This window comes from Hylobates moloch, unplaced genomic scaffold, assembly GCF_009828535.3.
Source record: "Hylobates moloch isolate HMO894 unplaced genomic scaffold, HMol_V3 SCAFFOLD_24, whole genome shotgun sequence".
Lineage (NCBI taxonomy): Eukaryota > Metazoa > Chordata > Mammalia > Primates > Hylobatidae > Hylobates > Hylobates moloch.
This window is the reverse complement of record NW_026652299.1, coordinates 28,471,846-28,496,725: the sequence shown is the minus strand read 5'-3', so window position 1 is coordinate 28,496,725 and position 24,880 is coordinate 28,471,846. Positions and strand designations below refer to the sequence as shown.

Sequence of the window (24,880 nt, the reverse complement as noted above, 5' to 3'; positions counted from 1 at the left end):
AAAGTAGTAACTTCTGCTTTCTTTTGACTAACATTTGCTTGATATGCCTTTCTGCATCCTTTTACTTTTAACCTGTCAATATCACTATATTTGTTGCAATTTCACATAGACAATATATATCTGGGTAATGTTCTTAAACCTCCAGTATGTCTTTTAATTGGTGAATTAACTCATTTATATTTAAAGTAAGTATTAATATGTTAGTAATTAAGTATGCCGTTTTAGTTTTTGTTTTCTTTTTGTTCTCTTTGTTATGCAGTTTTCTGCTTACGTTTTCTTGGCTGTTAGTTAATTGAATATATTTTAGAATTCCATTCTGATTTTCATAGGCACTATTGATAGTGTTTTTGAGTATATCTACATAGATAAATAGGTGATAGATAGATAGATAGATGCTCCAAGTATTGCACAGCATATAAATAACTTATCGCCATCTACTGGTGTCATTTTTTTATCAACTCAGTTGAAGTGTGGAGACTTTATTTACTCATAGGTTCCTTTTTCTTATCCTTCATATTTATAATTGTCTTAATGATTCATCTACATGAATTACAACCACGTCAATGTTATTATGTTCGCTTCCACATTCAAACATAATCAAGGAACTCAAAAAGAGGAAGAAATTCCACTGTATTGACCTATATTTTTGTCTACTGTGTTTATTTTTCCTCCCTGATGTTCCAGTATGTCTTATTTTACCCTTTCTTTTGTGTTTAGAGAACTTTTGTTAGCAATTCTTTTAGAGTAGGTATACTGGTGACAAATTTTCTTAATTTCTCTCTGTCTGATTTTCCTTTTATTTCTGAAAGATGTTTTCTCTGAACATAGGATTCTGGACTGACAGTTTTTTTCTCTCAGAACTTGAAAAATATTGTGTCACTGCCTCCCTGCCTCTGTGGTTGTTGGTGAGAAATCTACTGTCATTTGAATTACTTTTTGTTAATAGATTAAGAGTTTCTATTATTGTTTTCAAGATTTTTCTGTCTTTAGTTTTCATAAATTTTAATATAATATGTCTTAACATGGCTTTATTTGAATTTATCCTTTTTTTGTTTGTTTAGCTTCTTGAATCTATAGGTTTCTTTCTTTTACCAAGTTTATAATGTGTTCAGCCATATCTCTCTGGATATGTTTTAGTCCCACACTCTTTCTCATTTCATTCCAATACTCCAAAAACACAAATGTTAGATCTCTTTTTATAGTCCCACGGGTCTTTGAGTTTACTTCTTTAATCTATTTCTCTGTTGTTCAATTGGGCATTTTTTTTCTTTTTGTTCTGTCTTGAATTTCACTGACTTTTTTCTCTGTCCCACCCATTCTGCTTTTGAGTTTGAATTTCTATTTCAGTTATTGGAATTTTCAGTTCTAAAATTTGTATTTGGTTCTTTTTATATCTTTTTTTTTTTTGCTGAGACTTTGTATTTATTTTCTAAAGCTTCCTATTTTTACTTCTTTCTAATGTTTTCATGGTTGCTTATAGAAGCATTTTTATGATGGCCCCTTTAAAATCATTATAAGTTATTTTAACCTCTCTGTCATCTCAGTATTGACATCTATTGTTTTTTCATATAGTTTTATTAATATATTTTTCTGATTATTGATATAATGATTGATCTTCAATTGAAACCTGAATATCTTGGTTATTATATGATGAAACTGTGGCTCTTATTTAAACTTTCTATTTTACCTCACTTTCCTTCAGTTAAACCCTGAAAAGGAAAAGAATCTCATATAAAACTGGCCATATTATAATATTTGTAATGTCTAACTTTTAAAATGAGGGATATAAAGAAACACTAATGCATGGCTTATTAATAAGAACAAAATTAATTAACAGAAACTTTACTTGAGAAAGAACAGACATTGGATTTACTAAGCAAAGACCTTATATTAACTCTCTTAAATAGGCTCAAAGAGTTAAAAAGAAAAAAAGATAAAAAGATACGGAAACTAGGAGTATGCTGTCTCAGTACATGAGAATATACATAAAAAGATAAAAGTTAAAATAGGGAACCAAATAGAAATTCTGGTGATGAAAAGAGTATATTGACTGAAATTTAAAATTCACTAAAAGTTTCAATACCATATTTGAATAAATAGAAGAAATATACTGTGAACCTGAAGATGGGACAATTAAAACTATACTGTCTGAGGAGCAGAAGGAAAAAAGACCAGGAATTGAGTCTAATCTTTCTCCCCCACTGCAAAACGCCATTGCATTGGTCCCTATCCTTATCTCCATAGCATCCCTTGAATAAATTCTGCCTTATTATCTTTAACAAAATAAAAGAAAAAAGATTTAAAAAATGAATAGAGCCTAAGAGACTTATGGGATGACATCAAACATACTTACATACATATAATGGGAATTTCGGGAGGAAAGGATAGAGAAAAAAGGACAGAAAGAAGATTTAAAGAAATAGTGGCTGAACACTTCCCAAATTGGATGAAAGACATTGATCTACATATGTAACCTGGAATGAATGACTATACTGTTGTCAGACAAAATAGACATTAAGTCAGAAACAGGGGAGGCAGGTAAAATAGAGAAGTGAAAAACAATAGAGAAAATGTATGAAATCAAGAGTTGATTTCTGAAAGGATTAATGAAATTTACAAACTTTTATATTAGACTGATTAAGAAAAAAGAAGACTCATATTACTAAAATCAGAAATGAAAGTGGAGATATATAGAGTATTGTAAATTACTACATAACTTACCATATTTTAAAAAGAATTATTAAGATAAGGCTATGAACAATTGTATGCCAACAAATTAGATACACTAGACAAAACTGGCAAATTTCAAGAAACACACAAACTACCAAAACTGACTCAGAAATAAATAGAAACAAAGGTATAACAAACAGAGAAAATAAAATAGTCATTAAAAATCTCCCCACAAGTTCTGGGATCAAATGGCTTTACTAGAGAGTTCTACTCAATATTTAAAGAGGAATTAACACTAATCCTTCTCAAACTCTTCCAAAAAATAGAAGAGGAGGGAACACTCTCTAATTCATTCTATAAGACTAGCACTGTACTTACAACTTAACTAAAAGACAGACAATTCAGTTTATAAATTGGCAAAGTTCTAGAGTGAACTTTTTTTTCTTTTTCCCAAATGGCTGTTGAATTTATTTGCTTGATCAATAATGGTCCTGGCAAAAATTAGTTAACCAATGCTGAGACACTTGTAATGAAATACTAATTTTAAAAATCCATGATACCTTGATACAAATTAGAGTTTGAACAAACAAAAAAGGAACCTTTGATACTGCCAGAGGCTATAAAGTGAATGTACTGAGACCAACAGTACAGCAAGAAGGCATTTGCACATTTATATCTGATACCTGACCATACTTTCAGTCACCAGAATATCTCTCTCCAGATTAAAAATAGTATGCTGATTTCTATAACCAAGCTTTTTTTCATACAAAAATCAAATAATGACCAATAAGTCACAACAGCTCAATAGGTAGAGGATTAAAAACTGCATCAAGCAGGTGTTGAAAATAAATACCACTTAGGAGAAGGAGGAGAAACCCTTTGTGTGGGGTTTGTTTTTGTCCCCTTGAGTGTGTGTGGGATTTGTCTTCTGAGCCATGAGCCTGGCCTGTCTCACGGTGCTATTCACTCTGAGAGAGTGCAAGTGCAGCACGTTGCCTCCAGAGCCCGGCCTCCTAGAAGCCTCAGAGCATCCGTCGAACATTTTTTCACAGAGGATATGTAACTGGCCACTTCTTAGTATATGCAATGATACCAAGCATCACTAGTCATTACAGAAATGCAAATAAAAACCACAATGGGATAGTAGCTCAGAGCTACTAGAATGATTATCATGAAAAAAGGTGGTGAATATATGTGTTGGTGATATTACAGAAAAACTGGAACCTTCATACTTGGCTGGGAGAGATATAATATATTACAGCCACTTTAGAAAATAGTTTGGCAGTTTCTTAAAAAGTAAAGTTAATATTTACCATATGGCCCAGTCATTACACTCTTAGGCATATAAACTCAAAAGAACTGAAAACAGGTATTCAAACAAACAAATACTTGCATATGAATATTTATAGCAACACCATTCACAGTAGCCAAAAGTTGGCAATAGATAAACGAAGAAACAAAATTTAATAAACCATGTAATGGAATATTATTCAACCATAAAAAAGAATAAAATACCTATGCATGTTATAATCTGGATGAATCTTAAAAATATTATGCGAAGTGAACGAAGACAGATACAAAAGATAACATATTTATTATGTCAGCTGTCTTGAATATCTGTAATAGATAAATCCATGGAGACAGAAAACAGATTAATGGTTGCTAGGAGCTAGGAAAAGGGAGGATGAGTAGCAGCTGCTTAATGGAGACAGGGTTTCCCTTTGGAGTGATGAAAATCTTTTGGAACTGCACAACATAATTAATGTATTAAATGCCACTGAATGCCACTTTAAAGTGGTCAGCTTTATGGTATATGAGCTTTACCCCACAAATGCCAATTGATTCCATTTTCTCTTCAGATAATTTGAATTTTCTATGTGCTGATTTGGCCTAGGCATTTACTGAGAATACTTGTTAATATCAACTTTATTGATAATTTAATGATAATTTTAGTTGGTTTTTGAATGCAAACCATTCTTACACACCTGAAATAATCTCAGCTGGTCATGATGTTCTATCCCATTTATATATGAATGGATCTTATCTGCTAATATTGCATTAAACTTGGTCATTATATTGAAATGTATAATAAAGTGTTTAAATATGATGATTGTAGATTTATTTCTCCTTTTCTTTCCATTTTTGCTTGTATATGTATATATTTGTATATAAATTTACATGTATGTGTAATATGAATACAAATTTTGTATATGTGTATTATAACATATAAAATAAATATAAATGTATATATTTTATGTGTGCCTATGATAAATAAAGCAATATATTGAAATTTATATTGTAATTATATTGTAACACACACAGAGGCATAATTTTCCTTCTGTAAAATGCACATATCTTAAGCATAGTGTTGAATCAGTTTTGACAAATAAATAAACTCTATAAATTTGTTATGATATCAACACCGCTATTTTTTTGCCCTACACATTGCTTCAGCTAGTCCTTATTTGCTATTTGAGTGCAACAAAACTTGATTTTCAAGACAATAATGTTCTGCCCATAAAAACTGCAATAGTTGATTGTTTCTAAAACTGAACAAAAGATTTCAAAGGACGTATTCTTTTCTGATATGTGTTATAAACCTCGGTTCCCCATGTACCTGTTTTTCATCTGCTTCTCTGTATGTCATGAGAAACCTTGATTAGTCTTATGACACGTTCTGCTTTTGTGTTGAGTGGTATAATTAAGTCTAGGGGTAGAAACATGCCTCCCTTGGGTTAATAAAACATCTACCACAGATGCATAGGGACTGAGAAAAAAATACGAGTTTGTCAGTAGATATGGTACAGAGATTTCTGTTCCCTGGCCCTCAATTCCATTTCTTTCTTCTTAACCTATGTATTTGGGCTATTCTATAAGTTGTCAAACCAGAGCTATTGTGCCATCTAGAAGATGGCATCCTCCAAAACAGTGGAGATTGTTCATTTATTTTGCAGTTAGCACTATAGCTAGGCCCTGAAAATTAAAATTGAATAAACAATGTCAATTTTCCAGAAGACTAACTTATGATGATGATATTTTAAAATAGTAAAATGTAATTACATGCCCAGCACAGTTCTAACAACTTTTCATATGTCAATTTATTTAATCCCCACAGCAACCCTAAATATAGCATCATAGTCATATTCTTTTGCAGGTGAGGAAAACAAGGCACAGAGAGGTGAAACAAGTTTCTCAGAGTACACAGTTTATACAATTAGCTTATAAGGCTGACTTAGAGTTAGGTAACAGCTTCTAAGGTTGAAGATTTGAACACAAGTAATTATCTCCAGAAAGCAGGCTCTTAGCCACTACTCTTTTTTCCCTCTTTAAGGACACCTAGGGCTTCCAAGGACACTAGTCCATTGTCTTCCTTGAATGTTATGTGGAATCTTAAATGTGATGTGGAAAAGGAGAAGTATGGGTGCTCTAATAAGACAGCACCTAATTTGTGAGTAGATGTTTCATATAAAAAGTCATTGTGGGTCCAAAATGACAAGCTGTCTAACTCCACTATAAGTCAATATCAAGTTATCAAGTTATCTCACATAATAGTTTACTTAGGAGGCATTTGCCTTGCTTCAAAACCACAGAGGAATCTTGAGCCTTCTATCCCGCATGTAATGGTCATCACAGATCATCTCCATCAGGGCTGCTGATGGACTAAGTATTTTTTAGTCACGATCACCTGGCGAACCTTCGTTTCCTCTAAGTCACATTTAAAAACAACAGCTTTTTTAGTTAACCTTTGAAATATTCAGTGAAAAAATACATAACCATGATAGATGCTGCTTCCAGAATCCAGAATGAACCATCGGACATTTTAAAGGTAGAATTCATCTTTTTTCTTCCTTTGAGGAGAATTTTACAATACGCTCTAGACCACTGAATTCCTAGACATTCTCTAGTGGTTATAAAAGGCAAATATTCTATTTCAATTTTAGTGATAGGAAGAAATAATATGAGAAAAAGTTAAATGCTTTTTTCTTCATCAAGAAATTCAGAAAATGTTTTACCATTTTACACGATAGTAGTAGGTGTTAACTCTCAAAATAATTCCATAAGTTAAACCCTACTATCCCCCCATTTTAAAGATGTCAAAGCTGACACTGAGAGCATTTGCATGACTAAAAAATATCAATGGCTAGGTTTTACCTTGCATATCTTGAGTCCAATAATGAACTATTTTTATTATACCCATCATGATCACCAATGCTTATAGCCATACAGCATCAGATTTAGATGTTAATCTCTTGCATTTTGAAAGTGTTCAATAAATGAATATGATTTAGAATAATACTCATAATATTTGGAGCTTAACTTTGGCATTTGAAACATGAAGATTCTTCCCCATTCTGGAACTGCTGCATCAGAAATATTCTCAAATGGGATCTGGGAACTGGTACTTAAAATAAGCACCTGGGAGAAGACAGTCTACACTAAAAGTCAAGACCTACTGCTCTAACCGCTTACTGTATGGAGATGTCATGTCTCCAGCAAAATCTGTTTCCTCTTTGATACCTGGCTTCATATCTTTATGGAGCCAAATTTCACAATGCTAAATGACAAGGTGCATTTATTAATGTTTCACAGTCCCTCTTCTGTCCATTTCTTCTCACTTGACTTTGAGATGCACATCTAGAGCTGCTGATGAACACTTCCCTAAAGAACCCAGGTCTCACCTTCTACTTACAGCTAACCCTCACCCTGCTAAGCTTTCATACATTTTGAGCACTGCCCTTGATTTCCCTTCATATTTTCTCTGGTCATTTTGAACAAATACCTCACTGAATTCAGTTATTTTTGTGAAACTGTATTATAACACCACCCTCAAGTATACTATATGGTCCTGTGGTGGCCACATGGTCAGCCTTAAATAGGAACAGGACATGAATTTGATGTGCCCTATATCAACCTGAACTGAATAGAACAGTGCAGACACTCAAATTAATAAATAGGATACTATTAGAAGGTCACATTCCATAATTTCCATTGTGCTTGTGGAAGATCCAAAGAATGGAAATCACTTTTAAAATTTTCTACATTATGCAAAGGCATCATGCTAGGAAATATGTACAGCTGATAAAGATGAGGATGATGATGATGATGATAAATAATATGTAATTCTATCCCTGATAATGTTCAGTTAATTCTTCACATATTCCATTATTGACCCAGTAAGTCTCAACCATATTTTAATAGATAATATTTTTCATGGTAACTCAATCTTGAATCTTCCTGAAAAATTGAATAAATACAAGGTAGTCTATCACAGCTCTCTAAGCTTGTTTATGTAGTTAGCAACATGAAGGCAATAAACTGCATTTTTTTAATCCTGCTTGAAAAGACTTAGAGATCAACAGAAGAGGAAAACATTTTTATTAATGAGGCACTGAGCAGAGGAAGAAGGTTTGGTGTCTAATTTCTGTGTTTTAATCACTAGGAAAACCATGTAAAATGAAAGATTAAATCAAGGCTGCACTGGGAGAAAATGTCAAATTACCCAGGGCTTCAGTTTCTCTTGAAGTCCTGCCTCTCTTTAATTATCAGTTACATTCATAATCTTAGTCCTTTCACATTCTCTCCTTTTTCTCCCAAATAAAACTTATTTTCAGAAAAAAATCTGAGAAACATATTTACATTAAATTTTCTTGTTATTTTGTTTGAGACGGAGTTTCACCCTTGTTGCCAAGGCTGGAGTGCAATGGCACAATCTCAGCTCACTGCATCCTCCGCCTCCCGGGTTCAAGGTTTCTCCTGCCTCAGCCTCATGAGTAACTGGGATTATAAGCACCCACCACCACGCTCAGCTAATTTTTTGTATTTTCAGTAGAGACAGGGTTTCGCCATGTTGGCCAGGCTGGTCTCAAACTCCTGGCCTCAGGTGATCCACTCGCCTTGGCCTCTCAAAATTCTGGGATTACAGGCATGAGCCACTGTGCCTGGCCTACATTAAATCTTATATCACCATCTGTTCTGAGGGATGATTGTATAGTGTCCCTGGAACTTGTGTACTCCCATTAAAAGCTAAAACTCCTTGGGAAGTTGAGGTCATAGATAATATAAAGACCTTTCAAAATGTGCTGTCTTATCAAAGGTCCTTTATTTCATGAGGAATAGTTTACATATAATAAAATTTACATAATTTAAATGCACAGCTCAATAACTCTGAACATATATACACCAGTGTAACTAATACCACTATCAAAACGTAGAACATTTAAAAGCCTTGTGTAAATGTAAAATGCAATGCAAGCCTTTGGCCTAGATAAAAATAATAAATAAAAAATTGCTTCTCTAATTGTGATGTTTCATAATTATTTTGCTTTGTGGCCTAACCTTAAAAATGAAGTGTATTATATTCCATATCTCATGACTCATAGGTATCTTATCATAAGATGCATGTAAGTCAATATGACCCTTGCTCCTCATTTGCCTTAAATATGTTATTTTTCTCTAATAAATTATTGGAGTCTATGACAGATAAGATTACCCATGAACACTGAAAAGTTTCTAATAAGATCTGAACTATACTTAGAATCATGGACCAATTATTGTATGTGGTCCTCCCCACCATCCTGTATCCTCCACACCTCCTGTGTTAAGAAAATATATATCAAACAGGACAGATAAAAAGAAATGTTCAGCTGGGCACAGTGGTTCACGCCTGTAATCCCAGCACTTTGGGAGGCCGAGGCGGTCAGATCATGAGGTCAGGAGTTCAAGACCAGCCTGACCAACATGGCAAAAGCCCGTCTCTATTAAAACTAAAAAAAATTAGCCAGGTGTGGTGGCACACACCTGTAATCCCAGCTACTCAGGAGGCTGAGGTAAGAGAATCGCTTGAACCTGGGAGGTGGAGGTTGCAGTGAGTGGAGATCGTGCCATTGCACTCCAGCCTGGGTGACAGATCAAGACTCTGTCTCAAAAAAATAAAAATCAATAAACAAACAAATAAATAAATAAATAGAAAAGGAAAAAAGAAATATGTATTTGTAAAAAAGCATAAAATGTTAAATCAACTGCATTTTGTATTTGTGAGCATAAAATGAGTTTACATGAGAAACACACTGAACAACAGTAATACTGTTCATTTCACAAACTGAGATAGAGGACAGGTTGCAATAAGATCCTGTGTCCTCACCATAATCCTAACACTAGTCCCATTATGCTAAGCCACTTCTGCATAGGTGTGAAAACCATGTTTACAGAATTCTCCTTGAAAATTAGCATACACATAATTGATTTATTTTGCTGACACAGAGAACTTATTTTGTAGATATTTCATTCTGTCAAGAATCATGGTAGGTCTGAGATTTTATTCTACTTGCAAGCTAACAAGTTAGCCTGCCATGGTTTTATGGATGCTAGCAGAAAACATGAGACTCTTGAGTCAGAGTCAAAGGACAGTTTATTACTCGCAGCAATAGCAGTACAGTAGCCAGAATATCATCATTTTTACTCAAGTTCCCCAAGCCCCAGTTCCCATAAGGCAACATGAAGAGGGGCAGGGGATGACTACATATACACATGCAAGGCATTGTTACAGGAGAGAAACCCCCGGTTTTGGAAATGTAAATATTTTATGTTGAGTTGCAAGCCAACCTGCACAAAATTTGCCAAGGAGGAAAACCCTAAATTTATTAAACTGGATAGTAAATAAACCTGTTCTTTGTTCTAGAGAAAGGCACAATTTGTATCTTCTAGGATTGTTTACATTATAAACACCCTTGAAAAGACAGCCTTAAACAAAGGGTGCCAGTGGTTTATTCACAATATATGCAGAAATATGATAGACCCATGAAGAATTGCTTCCTGACATGGCCTACCAGAAGACAAACTGGAGTGTCAGATCAATGTAACCAGTTTCCTTCAAGTATACAGCATTTGAGAAATGCAAAACAAAGTGAGTATATATGCGTGTTTGTGTATACATGTACAGCATATATGTCTTAATATATATTATATGACATGTGTATAATATATACATATAAATATGTATGTATAAGATATACAAATATACACACATGCATATATAAAGGGAATTTTATATATATAAAGCACATCATATGTATATGCATCATATATTATAAATTTCTTTAAAGTATGTTAAAATATGTATATGTTCAAGTATATTAAGGGAATTATTTGATTTGAAGATACACTGGTGATTTTTAAACTTTCTTCTCCACCTCCTTTATGCATCTGTTCTTACTATAGTCAAATAGCAATTATATCAATTATATCTAGTTAATTTATTTTCTAAAGCCCACGACACTTAAATTGGTGAACATATTTTTCTGTGTGCTGTGAAAATAAAATCCACTTTAGAAAAATGTCACATGCCCAGTAGTCTAAAAATACATTAAAATGAAAATTATCATATGAAGTGCCTGCTCTTGTCAACAAGATTGAATTTTGAAACAATGTAGTGCATGTCCAATTAGCAAATGTGTATGAGCTAAATGACGGAAAAACAATTTAACTGTTGTCTGTTAGACCAAGGAAATGAGCAATGTATGCATAATTGTCATGTTTACTCATGGATAATAGGATTGAGCACTAGATCATGCAATGAACAGTACTGTTGACCCTCAGCAACTACAATATTTGTACGTAATAACTCAAAACATGCTAGTTATAAACTTTCTCCTTGTCTCACACTACTATTTTTAAAATAGAGCAAAAGAAGTCATGCTGACAATTATCTTGTTTATTCTCTTTCCATTAAGAAAAGGAAGTACTGAGAATATCTAAAATCTAAACATCTACTCAGTGACAATGTACATATTTCTGCATTTCATCCTCACTAATATCCCCCGAAGTAGATATTTTCAATCCTGTTTTACAGATAAGGAAATGAGGTGTTAGGTGTTATATTAAATAACATGGAAGTAGAACTTGTGATTTTCTAACATCCACACAGAGCTTTTCTCCTCAATGAACCGGCCTTATTCTTTTCTATCTGTAGTACTCATCTAAGTAGCACATAAAATCTAGAAAACATTTAGGAAAAATTTAATTTACTTAGGGGTGGGGTTGATGAATAAAAGCAACACAAATGCACATTAACTCTGCCTCATATATGGTAATTAATATGCATAAAACAAAGAACAGTTGAAGATGCTAAGAACAGTATTAGACCAAAGAAATTGAAGCCATGGTAGGTATTAATGTATAAGCGCTTTGTATACTAGAAAGATTTTGGCTAGGTCTTATCCTGAAATATAAGTGTATGAATCTTCTGTTGCTGGAATAACAAATTACCATGAAGTTAGAGGATTAAACAAACTACCACAAAGTTAGAAGGGTAATTTTATTGTCTTACAGTTCTATAGATCCAAAGTCTGAGACTCACACTGGGCTAAAATTAAGGTATCTGCAGGACTGCATTCTTTCTATAGACTCTTTTTTTTTTTTAATACTTTAAGTTCTAGGGCACATGTGCACAACGTGCAGATTTGTTACATATGTATACATGTGCTATGTTGGTTTGTTGCACCCATTAACTCGTCATTTACATTAGGTATTTCTCCTAATGCTATCCCTCCCCCATTCCCCCAGCCCACTATAGACTCTTGAAGGTAGGATTTACTTCTTTGCCTTTTCTCCTTTCTAGAGGTCACCCACATTCTTTGGCTTATGGGCCCCTTCTTACACATTTAAAACCAGAACTAGTAGATTGAGTCCTTCTTATATGACATCACTTTAACCTGCCCTTCTGCCCTCCTTTTTCACTGTTAAGATCTCATGTGATTTAGATTGGGCCCACATAGAAACTCCAGAATAATCTTTTCATCTCAACTTTAGTTATACCTGTAAAGTTCCCTTTGTCATGAAATGTAACATACTCACAGGTCCTGGAAATAAGAGCATGGGCATCTTCTGGGAGACATTACTTGCCCAAACACAATGAGGATGATCTAACACCTACAGAGATTATAAAAATATATTTAAAAAACAACAGTCAGACCCACAGGCATGTTTTCTATAAGAAACCCAACTTAAAAAGTATTCAAGTAAAAAGCAAAGGGAGAAAAAAGATATACCATGCTAATAATTTTCAAAAGAAAACTTGAATAGCTATAACAACCAGGGAAAGAAGATTTCAGAACAAGAAAAATTATCGGAGGCAATGAATTGTCACTTTTCCAAGAAGACATAGCAAACCTAAACATGTATATACCTAACAGAGCATCAAAATTTATGAGGCAAATGCAAACAGCACTGCAAGGAGAAATAGACAAGTCCACTGTTATAGTTGAAACTTTAACACACTTCTATCAGTATTTGATGCTTGAAGCAGGCAGATAATCAGTAAGGATATAGTTGACCTGAGCATCACTATCAATCTGCTTGATCTAATTGATATTTAGAGAATATTCTATTCAACTACGCCAGAACCCATATTCCTTTCAAGCTCATGTGTGTCATTCATGAAGAAAGATGATGTTATAGTTTATAAAATACGCCCTATTAAGGAAGGAAGGAAGGAAGGAAGGAAGGAAGGAAGGAAGGAAGGAAGGAAGAATTTAAAGTATTGTTAAGTCAAGTTTAGCTTAAAGCTGCCTCCTTAGATATTTTATATTGAGCCTAAATTTTTCTCCCTAAGTTGTGAAGTATAACAGGTGGAGATGTAAACAGACATTAGCCTACACTGTGCCAATCACCAAGTTTTGGCCAATCAAATATAGCCAACTGTACAAATCATGTTAAAATAAGGCAAATGCTGAGCCATAACCCATCCAGCCATTTCTGTACCTTACTTCCATTTTCTGCACCTCGCTTTCCTTTTTCCATCCATAAATTTTCTCTCACCACTTGGCTGTGCTGGAGTCTCTGAGCCTAATCTGGCTTAGGAGGCTGCCCAATTAACAAATCATTCATTGTTCAATTCAACTCTTCAATTTGGCTGAAGTTTTTCTTTTAACAGTATGCTTTTGGACTACAATGGCATTACACTAGAAAACTAGAAACTAACAACAGAAAATAACTGGAATATCATCAATATTTGGAGATGAAGCATGTACTTTCTAAGTAGAACATGGTTCAAAGAAGCAGCCTCAAATTTTTTTTCAAAATATATTTTTGACTAAATATGAATTAACATGCATCTAATCAAAATTTGAGGGATGCAGCAAAAGCAATACTCAGATGGAAACATATAGCATTAAATGCATACATTAGAAAAGAGGAAGGATCTAAAATTAATTATCTAAACTTCCACCTTATGAAACAGAGACAGAGCAACTTAAGCCTAAAGCAAGCAGAAGAAAACAAATAATAAAAATTGGAGCAGAAATCAGTGGTATTGAAAATAGAAAAGCAATAGAAAGAATCACTGGATCAAAAGCTTGTTATTTCAAAAGATCAAGAAAACTGATGAACCTCTCCAAGTCTATGCAAGTGACCAAATGCTCACAGCTGTCCTTAGTTTACCCTCTGAATTGGCTCAAACTTTGGTCAGCCATCTCGCCTTTCAATAGGACCTTGAACTTTGGCTGACTCCAAATCTGAGAAAGCTCTAAAATGCAGAACATCCCTGTTAGTAGTTTATCCTGAGAGTAAGGTGACCACAGTGAAACTCAAAAGTTGTTAGACAACCACAATTACACTGTCTGCTCCATCGCATTCAATTTCCCCTCAAAAGTTCCTGGTAGTTCTACTAGTTGAACCCCTCTCTAAAAAATGAAAGCTTTTCTTTTTCTGTTTGATTTTGAGATGCTTGTAGATCTTCAGTTTCAAGAGTTCTTCCTGTTGAAATAGTCTTTTTAATACAATCTCTTTTCACCTAAGTTCAGATTTCTTTTTATTTAGCATTAATGTTGACCAAAAAAGCCAAACTCTGTAAAATATTTGAAAAGATGTCTTCTGAGCCAAATGCAAGGAACATGACCCATAACATAGGCCCAGAATGTCCTGAGGACATGTGTCCAAGGTGGTTGGGCTACAGCTTGATTTTATACATTTTAGGGGTCAAAAGTTACAGGGAGACATAAATCAATACATATAAAGTATACATTCGTTTGATTCAGAAAGGTGGGAAAACTTGAATCCCGGTCATGGCAGGGGGATTAGAGGTTATAGGTGGATTTAAAGATTCACTGATTGGCAATAAATTTAAAGAGTTGTTATTATCTAAAGAGTTGAAGTAAGCAGAAAGAAATGCTTGGGGTTAAGATAAGGGGGTTATGGAAGCCAACATTCTTGTTATGTAGATGGAGCTTCCAGGTAGCAGTCTTCAGAGGGAATAGATGGTAAATGTCTCTTATCAGACCTTAAAACATTTCGGACTCTTAGCTAAAACTCTCCTGGATGACAAAAAGACCTGGAAAGGGAAAAAGATTCTCTACGGAATGTAAATTTTCCCCACAAGAGATGGCTGTGGCAGGGCGTGGTGGCTCATGCCTGTAATCCCAGCACATTGGGAGGCTGAGGCAGGCAAATCATGAGGTCAGGAGTTCAAGACCAGCCTGGCCAACATGGCGAAACCCCATCTCTACTAAAAATACAAAAATTAGCTGGGCATGGTGGCACGTGCCTATAATCCCAGCTACTCGGGAGGCTGAGGCAGGAGAATTACTTGAACCAGGACCCGGGAGTCAGAAGTTGCAGTGAGCCGAGATCACACCACTACACTCCAGCCTGAGTTACAGAGTGAGACTTCGTCTCAAAAAAAAAAAAAAAGAAAGAAAAATAAAAGAAAAGAAAGAAAAAGATAGCTGTGCAGGGCCATTTCAAAAAATGTCAAAGAAATATATTTGGGGGCAAAATGCTTTGGTTTCTTTCACTGCCTAGTATCTCAGTGCCTGGTTTCTGTCATATGATGTTATAGTACAGTGTAGTTGGAATTTGGTATCTTATTGCTAAAAAGTGTTTGGTCAGTCTTAGGATTGCTATTTTAATGTTAATGCTGGTTAATTGTGCCTGAATTCCAAAAGGCAGAGAGTATAATGAGGCAACATGTGATCCTCCCCTCCCATCATAGCCTGAAGTAGTTTTTCAGGTTTCTTTGGAATTCTCTTGGCCAACAGCAGGTTCCAATCAGTCAGCTATGGGGCTTAGAATTTTATTTTCGGGAGAACCAAGAAAAGAAATAGAAGACATCAATTATCAACATCAGAAATAAAAGAGGGGTCAACACTCCTGATCCCATGGACATTAAAATAATAAAAGATAATAAAGAAATAAAATGATAATAATATGAATAACTATGGACAACAAATGCCCCCAAATTTGTCAATAGATGAAACACACCAATTTTTAGGAAGATACAAACTACTAGAATTCTCACAAGGATTAATAAATACTCTAGGCCTATATCTATTAAAGAAATTAAATAAGTAATAACCTTCTAAATAAGAAGAAGGAAAGAATGAGAATGAGCCTAAACAAAGATCCTGAGATGAAATTGAATACAGCTTGAGCAGGAAAGATGTCAAGTTCTGTCTGGTTAGAGCAGAGGGGAGGCCTATTAACACTTAAGTGAGGTCTCCGTTTGATAATAGCTGCCAATAGCCTGTTTCCTCCCCATTGAGCCCTGGAGTTAGAGGGCAACGGACTCTCTAGGGGGTCCTTCTCATGGGCCAGCAGGAAGAAGTTTATTCAATAGAATCAGCATCTTGGCAGGCTGACAGGGGAGAGAAGGAATGCTTTGTTCACAAGCTGACACTTAAGCTTCAGTGGGATAACATAAATTGGTAAAAATACAAAGCAGTTAGCACTTACAAAGAAGAGTCCATTGAATGGCTTTGGCACTTTGTTATAGGATTCAGAACAAAGGAGCCTTGGGAAGCTAACATGATTTAGAGGATTCGAGAAGTTCAAACTGGGGTGTGGCAATGGATCTAGAGAATGTTTGCAAGCATTAATGTCTTTGCTTCTCATTACAAATTAGTTATAATCTCAAATTAGTGCCAGGTCATTTCCCAATTGTTTTATTTTGCAATTGTTGATCTTCTGGGTTAAGGGGTTCTGTGGTAAATTTTTCATCAACAGATTGTAAAACTCAATATTTTGACTTATTTTAGGGCTAAAAGAGTGTGTGCTGTTTGTTGTGTGAACATGTGTGCATTTTGTGGGGTAGAGGAGTTATGGGAGTGTTATTTATTTTAACAAAAAAGACTTAGTTGAGTCGCTTTTTAGATACATGGATCACAGTCAAGTCAAGACAAAGAGATGGAAAATTATCAGAATGGAAATTTAGGTAAGTTAGCATGATCACAACATACTACGTTTTAAGAAATTCTAGGACATAGAGAGTGCAACTATGTGGTAGGCAGAATTCCAAGAATTGCCCCTCTCCCTCCAGGATCCCCAATCCCTGGCTATCAATCAAGCACTAATCTAGGGACTGTTGTAGAGGAACTTTGCAGTTGTAATTTAGGGCTTTAGTCAGTTGACCTTAGAGTTTGGAGACTATCCAGTTGAGCCTGATCTAATTACACAGCCTGTTAAAAGACAGAAGAGCACAGAAGAGGAAGTCAGAAATATTTGAAGCACAAGAAGGACTCAAAGTGCTATGGCTGGAATAAAGATGGAGAGTGAAATGAAAAGGAAAAGAAATTCAGGTGGCCTCCAGGAGCAGGAAGTGAGCCCAGCACCCAGCAAAAAAACAGGAACCTCAGTCCTACAATCACAAAGATATGAATTCTGTCCGCATTTGAATGACCTTGTAAATGAATTTGTTCTTCCGGCTTTATTGAAGGAAGGCCTGGGGGATTTCAGATGAAGTATGCAGACCACTTTGCTACTGAACCCTTCTTTCCTGTCAAATGAGTTCATTATACAGAGGGAAGGGTACATCTCAGAATAAAATTTGACTAACATTATGTTTTCATTTCTTATGAAGATGATCTAAGTTTCCAGAATCCTTCAATGACACAAAAGCCTTTGTGAGAAAAAATGAAGTTAAACCTAAAACTCCCAAAGCTTCACATTGCAGGGGCTTTTTCTTACATGCACTGATGCTTACATCCATTTATGCTCATCAAACCAAAAATCAGGGCCCGTCAATGCTTCATGCACTGTAGAAGCAGGTATAAGTATAATGAACGTGACTTTCCCTTGTGGAACTTCAGGAGAGAGCATAAAACAGACCACTGAAGAAGAAATGATGTGGGGGAAGGTAGATAAGGTAATTCACTCTTGAAAAAGAGCCAAACTTGGTTCAAAATAAACAGAACACTCCCATTAGGAGATCTTCCACTGCTGATGACTTTAAAGCATTTCTGAACAGTGAGCCCCTTGCTCCTACTAAACTCTTTGGAACCCTTTCAAGCCCACATCCCCCAGGCTTCACCGAACTATGAATCCAGATGAGATCTCTAAACATGAAATACTCACCACCAGCTCCCTTACTTGCTCTATGCATGTAAGACCTCTGATTTAACAGCTAAATCTACTCTATAGATTTACTAATGTCACAGAAATGGGCACAATTCTATCACTTATGTCCTAATTATCCTACGTTTTCTTTATGCTTAATTCTAAAGAACTTTCTAGCTTTTCAACGTATCCAACTCTTTTTTTTTTTTTTTTTTTTTACTTTTATTTAAAGTTCAGGCGTATGTGTGCAGATCTGTCATATAGGTAAACCTATGTCATGAGGGTTCATTGTACAGATTGTTTTGTCACCCAGGTATTAAGCCTACTACCCATTAGTTGTTTTTCCTGATCCTCTCCCTCCTCCCACTTCCTATCCTCTGATAGGCCCCAGTGTGTGTTTTTTCCTCTCTACGTGTCTAGGTGTTCTCATCATTTAACTCCCACTTATAAATGAGAACATGCATTATTTGATTTCCTGTTCTTGCATTAGTTTGCTAAGGATAATGACCTCCAGCTCCATTCATGTTCCTGCAAAGGACATGATCTTGTTCTTTTTGATGGCTGTATAGTATTCCATGGTGTATCAACATATTCAATTCTTGAAGCCTAGTTTTATTGCTTTCAGTAGTTCCCAAAAAGGGCAGTCCTTTCTGCCTTTCATCAACAAACATCCTGCTAAGTGTAAACAATTGTTCAGCATATTTCTTGAAGCTTAGGTCTTTCTGTACTTTAGCCAAAATGCCCCAAATTATTTTGACTTAACCACATCTTGGAGGAAAGTGAACAACCTGGGTCACTTTTGCTTTTCACAGATTCCCTGGAATCTGTTCCTGCCTTCAGGAAAACATTTCTTAGCAAAAATTCAGAACCATTTATGCTATGATTTCTGCCTACCCTTCCAGCATCATTTTTTGCTGCTCCCTAACTATAGACCTATCTCCCAAATATTTTAGGTAAAGTTCTCTGAATGCATCTGGCAATCCTCATATCTATTTTCTCATTTAGAATTTCTATTTCTCTTCTACCTGCATTGTATTTATCTGATTAATATTCACCTGCTTTGGGAGGTTTAATTCTGAACTTAATCTCTGACAAATCTTTGTGATGCCCCTTAAAAATCATTATATAATTTGTGATAAAACTGACCATAATATTTGCAATTTACCATAGTATATTGTAATTATGTGTGAATTTCTCTTTCTCTTTCATGAATGAGTAAAAGATTCGAAGGACGCAATGATATAATCCCAACAAACAGGGATTCACAACTGCTTGAAATGGCAGATGTTTAGCTAATGCCAAATAAATAGAAAACCACACCCAAACATCCATAGCTAGTGATGGGGATGCAGAGACTTCTCTTAGATGTGGTTTAAGTGTGCTTAAGCTGTGGCCCTAGATTTGTTAAAATATTGCATGGGTGCCAAATGGCCAGTAGTGAGGCAGTTATTTCTTAAAGAATGTCTGCCTCTGTGACTCTATTTTTATTTTATTACAGCTAGAATTCAGAATCTGATTTTCTGACTCTAGGATAAATATACTAACATATTCCTACACGCAATGAAAATACAACTTAATGGTGGCTCACGCATGTAATCCCAGCACTTTGGGAAGCCGAGGTGGGCAGATCATGAGGTCAACTGATTGAGACCATCCTGTCCAACATGGTGAAGCCCTGTCTCTACTAAAAATACAAAAATTAGCCGGACGTGGCGGTGGGCACCTGTAATCCCAGCTACTTCAGAGGCTGAGGCTCGAGAATCACTTGAACCTGGGAGACAGATGTTGCAGTGAGCGGAAATCGCGCCACTGCACTCCAGCCTGGGTGACAGAGCAAAACTCCATTTCAAAAAAAATACACGTTAATGAAAAGCCAGACACATCCCTTGGCTGCCCCCTAACCAGCAGAACAGCCCAGAGGCGCCACCTGACCTGGCATGGAAACAGTGGGGCCATCACATTGTTTCCCTGGTTGGGAAACCAATGCAAATAAAATTTCAGTTGGCCTTTTATTCCTTAAAAGAGGGTTCATTCTATCCTTTGTATTTGGAGGTAGGTTCATATAAATAATTCTTATTCTTTCTAGGAGGGACAAAAGTCATCTTTCTTTCCTTTTTAAGTTATTCTTTTCTAGCCAGTATTTGGACATTTAGCCACTGGCTGTGCCCCACCACCCTTTTTTATGACTTCTCATTGTGGCAGAGAAGGTTCTAATTACCATAGCCCTTGAGGCATTGCTGCTGGCCCCGTTAGGCTGACCAAGTTCTCAGCTGCCAGGGTCAGCAGCTCTCCATGAGCCCTGTTGCTCAGTAGCTTCTTGCCAATGGAAGGTTCTTCCTCAAGCCATAGATGCCAGCCATTCTCAGAGCCCTGACAATTCCAACAGGCTCATTTTCTCAATGCTGTTTTTTCCTGTTGGTTTCAAAAAAGCTTAGCGTGTCAAATTTGCCAAGCATGCAATGCGGTTAGAAGGAGTTACTGATCATAAGGAGACATTTTAATGGGGTTGTCACTAACATGTCCAAAGTGATCTTTGAAATAACAACCTAGAGCAGCCAAAACTTTTAATTCTGTCCTTGCAAACCAACACCTTTGTATGATGTTTCTAAACATCATCAGAACATAAAATGAATATTTATCCTAAATTGTTCACTTCGTTAGTAACTATCACATCTAGCAATGATTAAACACCTGTAACAACCAAGTGTCTTGAGTCCTCACAATAGAGCAAAATGGGAGATTTCATTGTCTTTATTTTTTAATGTATAATTTACTGCTGTCTCTCTAGCCCTGGGAACTGTGTTTGGCATATGTGGTACACACTGACAAAAATTAATTGTATTAATTATTATTAATATTATTTTTTGAGACGAAGTTTCACTCTCATTGCCCAGGTTAGAGTGCAATGGTGTGATCTCGGCTCACTGCAACCTCCACCTCCCTGGTTCAAGTGATTCTCCTGCCTAAGCCTTGCAAGTAGCTGGGATTAGAGGTGCCTGCCACCATGCCAGGCTAATTTTTGCATTTTTAGTAGAGATAGGGTTTCACCATGTTGGCCAAGCTAGTCTCAAACTCCTGGCCTCAGGTGACCCATCCGCCTCAGCCTCCCAAAGTGCTGGGATTACAGGCATGAGCCATTGTACCTAGCCAAATTAATTATTTAATTTAACAAATAAAACAACTAAAGTTCACATCTCACTGCTAATTCCTCATTTCCATCAGGAATGCTTCTATTGCCTACTAGATCTCAACAAGCATCAACACAAACATACACATCCACACATACACACATGCATACACACAACCACTTACGTGTGCACACACAGAACAAAGTGGGGAGCCAGCCTCAACAATATGGTCGGTTCAGTAGAGGGAAGCAGACCCATCTCCATTGATGTCTGTTCCATTCTACACATTCATTGATACAACTTGAGATGGAGCATACATAGCCACATGATTGACACATTACAATTTGTTCAACAAAAATACTCAGATATATGTCCCTGAAACTTGCTATAAAACCAAGATTCCTCATTTCTGTCGTTTTTTTAAAAAAGTGTGTATTTAAACGATACAGACAAGCACTTGAAGCTCATTCTATGTGCTTATCTCATTCTTCCTACAAAATGTTAGCAACAAGCTTTCTATTTTTAAGATTTTTTTTTGACTTAAAATGCACATCTTTATATTGATCCCTGCTGGCATTTCAAGTGTTTACTTGTTCCCATATGTCAAGTCTGGCATGATATTTTGAATATCTAATTTAACACATAAAACATTTTATCTGGCTCTGTATTATGTGTGAAATTGATAAGCACGCATAGTATGCCTTCACTCAAGTTGTGGTTTGGATTATAGAAAAGCACAGAGCCTTGTGGCACATCACCAAAATACTGGTGTTAAAACACTCCTTTGGGGTGGCTGTTTTGATATTTATAACCCCAGGTATTTGCATTATCAACTCCTCAATGTTCCTCCATCATGGAAAACAAACAAAAAAAAACTCTTTAAATAGAATTTTGCTCAATGCTTTGTTATGTATTTCTTCATTTTAATGCCCCCTTACCTGTAGGCCTGGGTCAGTGTTATGTATTCTGTATGTAGAAGCAGTGTATATTCAAAAAATTTCTTTTTGTATCAGGACAAGCCTCAATTTCATCATCTATCAAATGAAAACACTAATACATATGAACATGAAGATAAATCAATCAAGCATATTAAAAGCCTCAGGAAGAAAAAAGCCCACATCATACTAGTGATCCATACATAACAATCTCATTTCTCATTTTCTTACTCTTCCCCTTGTACCCATCAGTGCGATAGATGCCATAATGCTTTTATCTGCAAGATCATCAGCAGATCTGGACATCATAATTATAGGCATTCATTATTAAACTAAACTAAAACAGGCATTTCCTTTTATCAAACCAATCCATTAGACGTTTTGTATTTATCTTTATTTTTAAATTTACATCAAGTAAATTAACTCTATGGTGAATAGCTATGGCTTTTGATGAATGCACAATCATGTATTCATGTATGAACCACCACATTTCAGGTACAGAATAGTTTCTTTTTTTTTTTTTTTTTTTTTTTTTTGAGATGGAGTCAAGCTCTGTTGCCCATGCTGGAGTGCAGTGGTGTGATCCCTGCTTACTGCAACCTCTGCCTCCCAGGTTCAAGTGATTCTTCTGCCTCAGCTTCCCGAGTAGCTGGGATTACAGGTACTTCCCACCATGCCTGGATAATTTTTGTATTTTTAGTAGAGACGGGGTTTCGCCATGTTGGCCAGGATGGTCTCGAACTCCTGATCCACAGGTGATCCACCCACCTCAGCCTCCCAAAGTGTTGGGATTATAGGTGTGAGCCACCACACCTGGCCTGAGATACGGAATAGTTTCATCACCCCAAATAATTTTATCTTGTTGCCCCTTCGTGGTCAGATTCTCCCCCACCCCAAATCCTGGAAAAAACTACCTACTCTGTGTTGATATAATTTTGCCTTTTCCATAATGTCATATAAATGTTGTATGAACATAAATTTACATTTATCTTGGGTGCATAGTTAGAGAGTAGGCACTATATCATCTGGTCAGTGTATGCTTAACATTATACAAAACTGCCATATTGTTTACCCGGCTGGTTGTACCATTTTGCAATCTCACCAGCAATGTATGATGCTTCCAGTCATTTTGTATGCTCATCAACACTGTGTAATGTCTGATATGTGTGTGTGTGTAAGTAAGTGTCATTTTGGTCATTTTAATAGGTTCCTAGTGCACTCTCATTATGGTTTTAATTTGAATTTGTCTAATAACATTGAGTATGTTTCCATGTGCTCATTTGCCATGCATAAAGCTTCTTTCATAAAGTATCTGTTGCAGTTTTTTGCTTATTTTCTAATCAGATTTTTTTATTGTTGAGTTTTCAAACATTCTCTGTGTATTCTGGATACAAGTCCTTTGACAATTATGATTTAAAAATATTTTCTTCTTGTCTATAACTTGTCTTTCATTTACATAGCACAAGTGTTAAATTTGGGGCATGTTCAATTTATAATTTTTTTAAAGTTTTAAGCATAATGCTTTGGAGTTATATAAAACTCTGTGCCTAATTTAAATCACAAATAATTTATCCTTTTCTTTTCCTAGAAGTTTTACAGTCTTATAGCTGATCTTCAGGTTTAGGAAGGTTCATGATTCATTTTAAGTTCACAAAAGTGAAGTGAAATGAAACTTTGTAATCTCTATGGATAGCTTATTACCGATCCAGGTGAAATACTCTGTAATATGCCAGTCTAAATCTACACAAACCCCAACTAACCTAAACACATACTCAATAGTAATTTACTCAAGTTAACAAATTTTAGCATGTAGCTCTGTTTAAAGTTCAATGTACTGCATCCAACGATGCATCCCACACTGTCTGCAACATCAGCTCATCACTCTAGTTGGCTGTAGCTTTGATATTTAGAAGTGCAATGCCTTGAAGTAGCCCCAGCCCTTTTGTTTGGGCCCATAATCATTCGGTCACCATACCTGATGAGACAAAATGTCAAAAAGTAACAGGAATATACCTTAGTCCAGCATTAAAATGTAATAAGCCCTTTATAGGGGAATAATTCAAGTTGCTACCTTTAATTTAAAAACCCCATATAATGCAAAGAAACAGATGAAACATATTCTATATATAACGGCAGAGAGGGAGCTTTTCCGAGATTTCTGTGTGTATGTGTGCCTTTTCTGCAGGGCACCATCTTCCTGGTAGCAATGTGTCTCACCAGCATTTCAATCATGAGAAACTGCTGTTAAGCCTAAAATTTAGCAGGAGGATGCAAATAAATGAAAGGTGAGTTGAAATGAATGACTATGTATACGTCAACATGCTGCCAAACAAATACACAAGAAGAACCAAAGACAGTAAAGGAAGTAAGCTGGAAGATATTTTTTGGTCAACACACACATTGTAGATCTCTGATTGTGAGAAGAATAAAGATAAAAATTAAGGACATGGGAAAAATTAATAAGTTAAATTGATTAAAACAGTTATCATCCAGCTCTGGAATTAGCCTATTTTAACTAATTATAAGAAATCCATTTACACTGAATTCTAGTTAATGCCTAACTTCTCAAACCATAATTAGTGTGAGCCCTTGTAACTGCAATTAACTGACTAATTTAATTTCTAAATTTGCTATTACATTTTCTTTTTGTGTGGTTTGAGTTTAAATTATTAATAACACTTTGCAATTTGTTTTACATACTTTTCTTTTTCAGAACAAATGTGCTCTGGTTTTCATAAGGGCAAATTAAGTTAGGGTTTTAGATGTTTTATCACTTTATTTTATAATATTTTGAACTCTCGATGTCCCAAATCTTATTTCACT

General features: G+C 35.6%; 1 long non-coding RNA gene across 1 annotated transcript in view; it reads right to left on the bottom strand.

The window, feature by feature from the left end:
* The window catches only part of LOC131382448 (uncharacterized), a 44,712-nt gene extending 20,746 nt beyond the window's left edge, over positions 1–23,966 (bottom strand). Inside the window, exon 1 of the long non-coding RNA XR_009211950.1 lies at positions 23,893–23,966. This is a non-coding gene — a long non-coding RNA (uncharacterized LOC131382448). The remainder of the gene's footprint in view (positions 1–23,892) is intronic.
* Positions 23,967–24,880: the final 914 nt, after the last annotated feature.